At 37.2% G+C, this 9,094-nt stretch overlaps 1 long non-coding RNA gene across 1 annotated transcript in view; it reads left to right on the top strand.

The window, feature by feature from the left end:
* Nucleotides 1-8,332, top strand: part of LOC123381559 — a 207,798-nt gene extending 199,466 nt beyond the window's left edge. Inside the window, exon 7 of the long non-coding RNA XR_006588698.1 lies at nucleotides 7,731-8,332. This is a non-coding gene — a long non-coding RNA (uncharacterized LOC123381559). The remainder of the gene's footprint in view (nucleotides 1-7,730) is intronic.
* Nucleotides 8,333-9,094: the final 762 nt, after the last annotated feature.

Genomic DNA, 9,094 nt, shown 5'->3' on the forward strand with positions numbered 1-9,094 from the left:
CTGCTTTCTGAGAAAATTTAAACATTACCCACATTACTAAGTAGGAAAAACACTCTTGAAAGCAACTTTTTTGTCTGTCATATTCATTGGTCAAATTCATCAGGAACCCATGGGGGAGGGGAAGGAAAAAAAAAAAAAGAGGTTAGAGTGGGAGAGAGCCAAAGCATAAGAGACTCTTAAAAACAGAACAAACTGAGGGCTGATGGGGGGTGGGAGGGAGGGGAGGGTGGGTGATGGGTATTGAGGAAGGCACCTGTTGGGATGAGCACTGGGTGTTGTATGGAAACTAATTTGACAATAAATTTCATATATTTAAAAAAAAAGAATGAAAAAAAAAACAACAAATTCATCAGAAACAACAAATTCATCCATGTTGCCAATCCATTGGTTGTTTCTGAATCTTCTTCTTACTCGTTCTACCGACAACATTTGGCACAGCTTTTCAGTCCCTCTTTCTTAAAACATCTTACTTTGCTTTCTGGCAGGGGTATACTGGAGTTTGTTTTGCAAGAGACAACTGTTAATTGTTTGGAATTTTGCAAGCCTATTGTTGAATAATAATACATAGCGTAAAGTTGGCCATGGTAGAAGTTATGCCACAGAAATTGGTAAGCATTAGATATCAGGGCTTTTAATTTTAGATAGCTTTTTGTTAAACATTTATGGTCACGGTGTCAACTCTGGGACATTGCTCCTTTAGTTCTTCTCCTGCCTTGCAAAAGCATATTCCTGATCTTTCAACATTGGAATGCCCCAGGGTTATCAGTTCAGACCTATTCCAGGTTGTTTTGTTTTGTTTTTTAATTTTTTTTTAATCTATACTCATTTTCCAGGGGATTTTATCCAGACCCATGGTTTTAAATGTCGTCTCCTTATTTGATAAAAATTTCTCCAACATTTTTATCTCTAGCTTTGATTGCTCTGCTGAACCTCACATTTCATCTATCTAACTGCCTTGTTAACATCTTCATTCCAGTGTCTAAATAAGCACCTCAAACTTAATATTTTGAAAATGAATATTTGATTTACCACCTCTCTTTCACACATGCTCCTCCAAAAGTCTTCCCCATGTCTCTGGCCAAAACCTTGGAGTTACTTGATTATTCTCTTGCTTTGACACCTCATATCTAATCCATCAGCGAATCTGTTTTTTAATCCCACCTTCAAAGTATATCCTGAATCTGACTACTTTTTACCATCTTGCCTGCTGCTTTCCTATTTAAAGCACTATAATTTCTTATCAAAATTTTTGCAATAACCTCCTCACTAGTATCCCCACTCCACCCTTGCCTGACAGCAATCTATTCTCCACTCACCAGCATTAAAAATCCTCTTGGCTTTCTGCCTCATTCAGTGGAAAATTCAAAGTGATCACTAGGACCCGTTAGGCCATATCAACCTGGCCCCTAGCTGTCTATCTGACCTAGTTATCTTCCACCGTCTCCCTCATTCTCTAGGCTCCAGACACACTGGTCCCACTGATGTTCCTGCAGGTTCTAAGAACACTTCAATAAAAACTTTTATACCTGCTGTCCTCTCAGACTAGAACATTCATTTCCTGGATATCTGTAGGGCTCATTCCTTTTTTTTTTTTTAATATAATTTATTGTCAAATTGGTTTCCATACAACACCCAGTGCTCGTCCCAACAAGTTGTAGGGCTCATTTCTTCCAGCTCTTTACTCAAATGTCACCTTATTAGAAAAGACTTCCACGATCAACCCCAATACTTTTATTTTTCTTTTATAACCTTTATCACACTGTGTCATAATACTACATTTGTGTGTTTGTCATGATTCTCTCCATTAGAATATAAACTCCAAGAGGTCAAAGATTTGATCTGTTTTGTTTACTGCTCACTCCTCAACTCTTAGAACTGTGCCTGGCGCTTAGTAATTATTTACTGAGTAAATGATGAATTAAAGTTCTTTGTGTATTTGTTTACTTTTGCTGAGTAATACGCTTCCAGTCCATGAGAGCCCACCAAAAAAAAAAAAAATTAGATTTCTAATTAAATTATCACAGAAGCTAGCCCTAATATACCTCCTTATTCTTCCACCTAATTTTCCCACAGAACTAAATTCAGCGTATCAAAACTGAACTCATCATTCTACCCACTGAAACAAGTCTTTCTGGCTTTACTGCCTCCATTAGAACAATGTATCCTCTCAGTAATGTGAATTTCAGTATTTAAAGCTTTTCACCTTTTATTCTACTCCCTTACTGTAATGTCTTACATCAACAGATGCCAATATTAAATTATTACTTCTGTAAGGACGCTTTGTCTCTTTCTTTTCATTCCCATTGCCAGCACACCAGTTCAGAATTTTTTGTTTGAGGTATTTTAGTCATCTTTTAACTACTGTCTTGGTCTTCACCTGCGAGTGCTTTTTTTTTTTTTTTATCACATTATTTACTAATTAATCACTCTACATTATAGCTCTCGTACTCAAATCTTCAAATGTCTAAAATGATTTATTTTAGCTGCAGTGACCATATAATTTATTGTCCAAACAGGACACTTTGAAAGTGAAAGGGCACTGTCATTAATTACATTGGGACAGCAGGTATGAACCAGAATTCAACAAGCAAAGCAGGATATGTGGTCACCTTAACTTCCTGGGGAGTGTCATGCCTTTCTTCTTTCTGGAAGAAAAACTGTTTTTTCTGACATCCACTCCATCAACATAATTCAGTGATATAAATTGAATCATCTGAGCCAACATGAACATTCCATTCCTTTTGTTAGTAATTGCTTTAGGAAGGAGCATGTGATGAATTTTAGCCTGTGAAATGTGAGAGGTAGCTGCTTCAGGGAGAGCGATTTCTGAAAGATGTTTCTATACACATATAAAGACAGTTCTTATTCTTCTGCTGGCTGATATCTTGTCTGGATATTTGATGCCTGGAGCCACAGTGGGCAACTTGTGATGATGAGGTGGCTGGCAGGAGACAAAGCTGATGTCCTGGCTTCAGCAGAAAGATGAAAACAACTTGATTCTTTGATTAAATCATTGAGATACTGAATCAACCAAACCTGGGGTACCCTGTATCCAAAAGGAAGGTAGTCTTCTGATTGTGTGAGGTAATATATTTTGTTTATTGTTCAAATGAGTTATGACAGCATTTTCAGTTACTTGCATTCCCATTTGATGCAAATCTGTCTGTCTGTCTCTCTCTCTCTCTCTCTCTCTCTCATTTTCATGACCCTTCACCTTATGGCCTGTCTCCCCTCTCCCACCCCTACTTACTACAACCTATTCCAATACACTTCATTTTTTAAACCACATTGAAAGACTACAGTCTCTTTTTGAAAATATTTTTTATTTCCTTTGACCAGTCTTTGTGTAGGCTGCCCCACATTTCAGAAATACCCTCTGTTCATTTCTGCATACTAATGTCCTTAGAGCAGTTCATCTCAGATATTATCTCCTCAAGAACATTTCTTGATTGCTGAAATGGTCCTTATCTTTCTCTCTTTTGAACCTATGTTGCAGTGAGTTCATACATCTTTCATCCCCCAAGTTTGACCCCATCCTATTACGTACAATCCTAAATCTTCCCCCTACTCTTATTCTTCTCTGTAAACTTTAAACACCTGACACAGGATTTTCCATACGCAGGAAATATTTCTTAAATTGAAATTCTGAAAATATTGCACTATCTGTAGTTATTAGTGAGTTAAGTAATATTTTCTTATAATTTGCAAGGCACCACACTTAGAATACTTGGGTCTCTGCCCTCAAATCACTATCGTAAAATGCAGAATAGGAAAAAAATGAGTATCTAATGATTAACGCATTTTTTGATTGCAGAAACTTGCTACAAATAACGTAGTACTTCTTTTGCACATACCTGCCTAGGTAACTAATTGGCCAAAGTGATTCTTTTATTGGCAGTATATTTCTACAATATATATCAGACACTTTAAAGAGATAAATGGAATCTTGCCATACATGGTGCCAACTTCTTTATTGAATTAAAAGGGACAGGAGAAAATACAGAAACATGTATCAGTTTATGGTTCCGCATCTTACTCAGATGAAATGCCTCTGATTTAGCATGTTAATATTTTAAAGAGACTTGAAATTCTACTATATATGTTTCAGTTTGTTTGTTCGCAATTAATGCATTATACTTAGCATTACATATGCTTAGGTCAAAATCAGTCTTAAAAGACACCAGTTCCTTTATTTTAAAATACTGAATTTAGTAAGAGAGATAAAGGCAGGGGACAGGAAAGAACTTAACACTGAATGAGTGCCTAATATGTGCCAGGCACTATGTTAGGAACTTTGGGTGCATTTTCTTATTTCATCCTGAGAATCCCAATCCTATGAATCCCAATCCTATGACTTAGGTTTTTTTATCTCCAGTTTACGAATGAGAAATTTGAGGCACAGAATAGTGCCCACAAATATAGTTGTCAAATAATAGAGCCAGGATTTGAATTCAGGTAATTGATTAACTAAAGCCAGGCCAACTTTACCAAATATATAGGTAACCCAATATTTTGGATTTAAGGTCAAAAGCTATGTTTAGCAATAAAGAATTTTTAGGATATAAGTTGAGGAACTCACAAGTTAGTAAAAGAGGCAAATGTTCACAAGTAATATAAAGAAAAATCCAGTAAGACCATAGGAGTTCAAACCTGAAATGCTAAGGTATCTGAATTTAGATTCCCCTGAAGGATTGGGTTGGATAGGTTATTTATAAAGTGAGCACAGAAAGCACAAGTGAAAGAATGCAAAGGGAGACAGGGAAGGGCAAAACATCTGTAAATGGTGCATTAATAAACAAATACTACGAGCTACTAGTGCTTAATCTCACTGGGAGCCTCTGAGGAATTGTGTGGAATGCACTTCAAAATTACTCTGCTAGCAGATAGGGAAGCTGGCATAGTTACCTACCCACTCTCTTCTCTCCTTGTGTGAGGATTATCCCAGGGAGGTGTTAAATTCCCAGCACTTCTGGGCTTCCTTGCTTTCTGAGCACTGGCACTGGAGAAAGCCCTAAGGCAGAGAGTCAGAGATGCAAGCACTGGAGGTGGGAACCTGTCAGACTGCACCCATGCACAGGCATAGGACCTTTCTGCTCCTCAGAGACGGATGGGGTGAGCAACAGTACAGCCACATGTGGGAATGTCAAGGAGAGCATGTTTAAGGAATATTGAGGGAATCAGGGAGACATCACAGAGAAGATGACTTCTAAACAGGGGCATTGAAGGATGGGTAGAATTTAACTCTGCTAGGTATGGTGAGAAAGAGAAGCAGAAGAAAGTATAGTTGAGTTTTGTTCAATTTCAGTCTACCCTGACCTCCCAATTTAAAATTGCCTCCCACCCTTCCTGCCATTCCTTACCACAATCCTGACTCCTCCCCACTTATTTGATGTACTGGTTTTCTACAGCAATCATTAATACACGATACAAATTATTTGTTTGTTATATTTATTGCTTACTGTCCATACTACTCACCTTCACTAGCATGTAAGATCCAAGAAGGCAGGGATGTTTGTCTGTTTTGCTCACTAATGTATCCTAAATACTTAGAACAGTGCCCAGCACTTAGCTGTTTAATAAATATTCATTGAGTGAAAGAATCAACCTTATCATTCAGCTCTTGAGCTACTGGATGCCTATCTCTAACTTTAATGAAGATGGAGAATCTGGAAAGAGAAGGGAGCATGAGGAAAAAATTAATGTATTTAGTGTGGGACCCGTTTGAATCCAACATACCTGTGAGACATCCCAGTCTTGTTTCAGTACCCTGAGGAAGGGAGAAGGGCGGCAATCTAAGCTTGCTTACCACTCTGTGTCTGCTGTTTTAACGTGATATGCAGCATCTTTTCAAGGATCTTTTTCCTCAGGAAATTATCTGTATTTATAGTATTAATATACTCCAGTAGGCATGATAATCTCACATTTTTCTGGCATCATCTATCCTCAAGGGCCTGTAGGCTTCTGTGCTGAGAAGTTATTTCTCTTGCAGCCTTGCATTTACTTCTTTAAACTGAGAGCATCGTTACAGGAGCTGATTCTACTTGGCAGCTCGCACTCACTCAATAGTGCCCTTAACATCACTACTAAACTCAGGAGTCTGCTTTCCCTGGGACTCACTCTTCTGCCCTAATATGTCAGAGGATTTTCCTCCCACACTGGGTGGAACTGTGAGATACAAAGGCTTTAGATGTGGACACTGTCTTTTGATTTTGTGTTCTAAGCAGTCTTACAAGCAAGATTATCTCTTGGCTAGAAACTGATACATATGCTCGTTCTTGGAGATCAGACAGACGTAATATATGTTTAGTCATAGCCCATGTCCATTTCTGACATCAAGTTTACACCTGCTTCACCTTGGCAAAATGAAATCCACTTATATAGAGCACCATAATTTGGAAATTTTCTTAATTACATTGCCGTTTACCTTTGTGCTAATGATGAAGAAATGGTTTATTAAGCAAATTAATAGAGGAAAACCATTGTGAACAGAATGCGTAAAGTTTATAACTAATTCAAGGAAGAAATTTTAAGCAACCTCGAATACTTTAGAAACATCATTTACATGTAAATACCTGGGGTAATAAGCTAATTACAATAGTTTTTATTTCTTCATTGAAACTGTTTCCCTAAAGCATTCTCTTAAACTGCATTTTCATATTCTATCATCTAGTTTCCTCGAAAGTAAAACAAGTGGGTTTTTAAATTTTCAATAATTTCGATTTGTCACCGATTATGCTTCCACCCAATTAATGAGGTTTGCCAACAGTGGATTCACCAGTGATGATGCAACATCATCAGATAAAAATGTCAAAGCCCAGTGGTAAATCTAGACATCAAGCAATTCCAGATTTTATAGAGTTGTGTGAAAAGAAAGGAAAAGCACTGAGTGGATTTTATTTAAGCCAGCTGCTGCGGAGTCCCCTGGTGGACTACAGCACAGCAGGGGGCGGCCAAAACTATGAAAAGCAATCCTTTGATGGAATGCTGTGCCTTTAGTTGGTGAAGAATGAAACACGTAAAATGTTACCGCCCTTTGATGACTTGCTGCAAGTGTCTTCATTGTCTGACCATTGATGTTTCCATTTCCTCTTTCACACTGCAATCTCTAATGTCTTTTTATCTTAATAATTACAAGTGCTAAAAGGCATCTCTTATGAATATGGTGTGGCTGTTTTCCTCCCTCCAGTTATGGTTCTGTCTCTACTTTAGCCAGAAGCTGTCTTTATGTATCTACTTCACATGAAATTGTTTTCAAAAAGAATTTGAAAAAACATGTCTTTAGTGTATTTCCTAGTAATCAGTGCGATGCTTTTAGTTTTTGTTTTTAACTCTATGGTATGATTGTATATAACACTACCCTTTGGTATATAGATTCAGTGAATGAGTTCTTCTATGAAGAGTTATTCATACCAATTTCTCTTTGGTCACATTTTTTTTTAATTCTACAAAGAAAACTTACAAACCAAAGATGGGTGGGAAACAGACATGCTGAGGATAATTACTGACTGGGACACTGGTGAAATTAGAGGAGTGTGAGGCTTACACAGGGCTGATCGGTTGTGTCTGTGCCCAAATTAGCTTCAGCATCAACTAAACAACTGAGTAAGACAATTTAGGTGTTCTGCTTGGCTTAAACTCTTCTCTGTTAGATCCACACTGAGACTCCTACACTGATTCAGAGACTCCCTGGATCTGTTTCTTCAGTAACAATATTTTCTTGTCTCCTACAGGGTGTAGAGGAAGTTCTTCATAACATTTTCATAAACATTTTCATTTACCCTACCCACTTCATCCTTCCTGACCTTTTGTAAGTGGTAAGTGATGCTTCTGATTCTTTACGCCTTTCCAGAATGCTATGGAGAAAGCAGTAATCTTGTTCTCACGGTATCTCTCTGCAAACTCTTAGATTTGAAATTTTTCATTCTGTTACATCAGGTGCTACTCCACTCCCATTTCCATGTTCCTACGTTTGACCTTAGAGTTAGAGAAATTATCTAGACTATGTGTTTAGAGTATGTATTTCTGTCTCTTATTCTCCTTATTGCTTGTGGTTTTCATAAGGAAAGGGAATTGAAACCTGAAGTTGAGCATTCTTTCTTAGAAACACCTGAAATTAGGTGTTAGGTGAAACAGGAGTGAGGGGAATGGCATTCCAGGAAAAAGGCAATAACACAGTTTCTAGCTACTGTCAGGTGTAATTGTGGTAGCAGAATATTGTCATACCTATCTTATATTTATTTTTTAAATTTATTTACGTTTTTATTTTAATTCCAGTTTATTAACATATAGTGTTATATTAATTTCAAGTGTACAATATAGTGATTCAACAGTTCCATACATCACCCTGTGCTCATCACAATGAATGCACACCTTAATCCCCATCCCATATTTAACCCATCCCCTCCTCCCAACCATCAGTTTGTTCCCCATAATTAAGAGTCTGTTTCTTGCTTTGTCTTTTTCTGTATTATTTTTTTTCCTTTGCTTGTTTGTTTTGTTTCGTAAGTTTCACATTCGTGGAATCATGGTATTTGTCTTTCTGACTGAGCTGTTTCACTTAGCATCATATACTCCAGCTTCACAAGTATATATATGAGTATATGTGGAGTATATTCATTATAAACTCTAGCTTTTTGCAAATGGCAAGATTTCATTCTTTTTCATGGCTGAATAATATTCCATTGTGTATATGTATATGTGTGTGTGTGTATATATATATATATATATATATATATATATATCACATCATCTTTTTCATTCTTCAATCAGTGGACACTTGGGCTACTTTCACATTTTGGCTATTGTAAATAATGCTGCTACAAACATAGGGGTGCACATATATCTTTGAATTACTGTTCTTGTATTCTTTGGGTAACTACCCAGTAATGCAATTGCTGGATCATAACATAGTTCTCTTTTTAACTTTTTGAGGACCCTCCATACTGTTTTCCACAGTCTACATTCCCATGAACAATGTAAGAGGGTTCCTCTTTCTCCACATCCTTGCCAATACCTGTTGTTTCTTGCGTTGTTGATTGTAGCCATTCTCATAGGTAGTATCTCATTGTAGTTTTGATTTGTATTTCCCTGATGA

Source organism: Felis catus, chromosome D4 (assembly GCF_018350175.1).
Source record: "Felis catus isolate Fca126 chromosome D4, F.catus_Fca126_mat1.0, whole genome shotgun sequence".
Classification (NCBI taxonomy): domain Eukaryota; kingdom Metazoa; phylum Chordata; class Mammalia; order Carnivora; family Felidae; genus Felis; species Felis catus.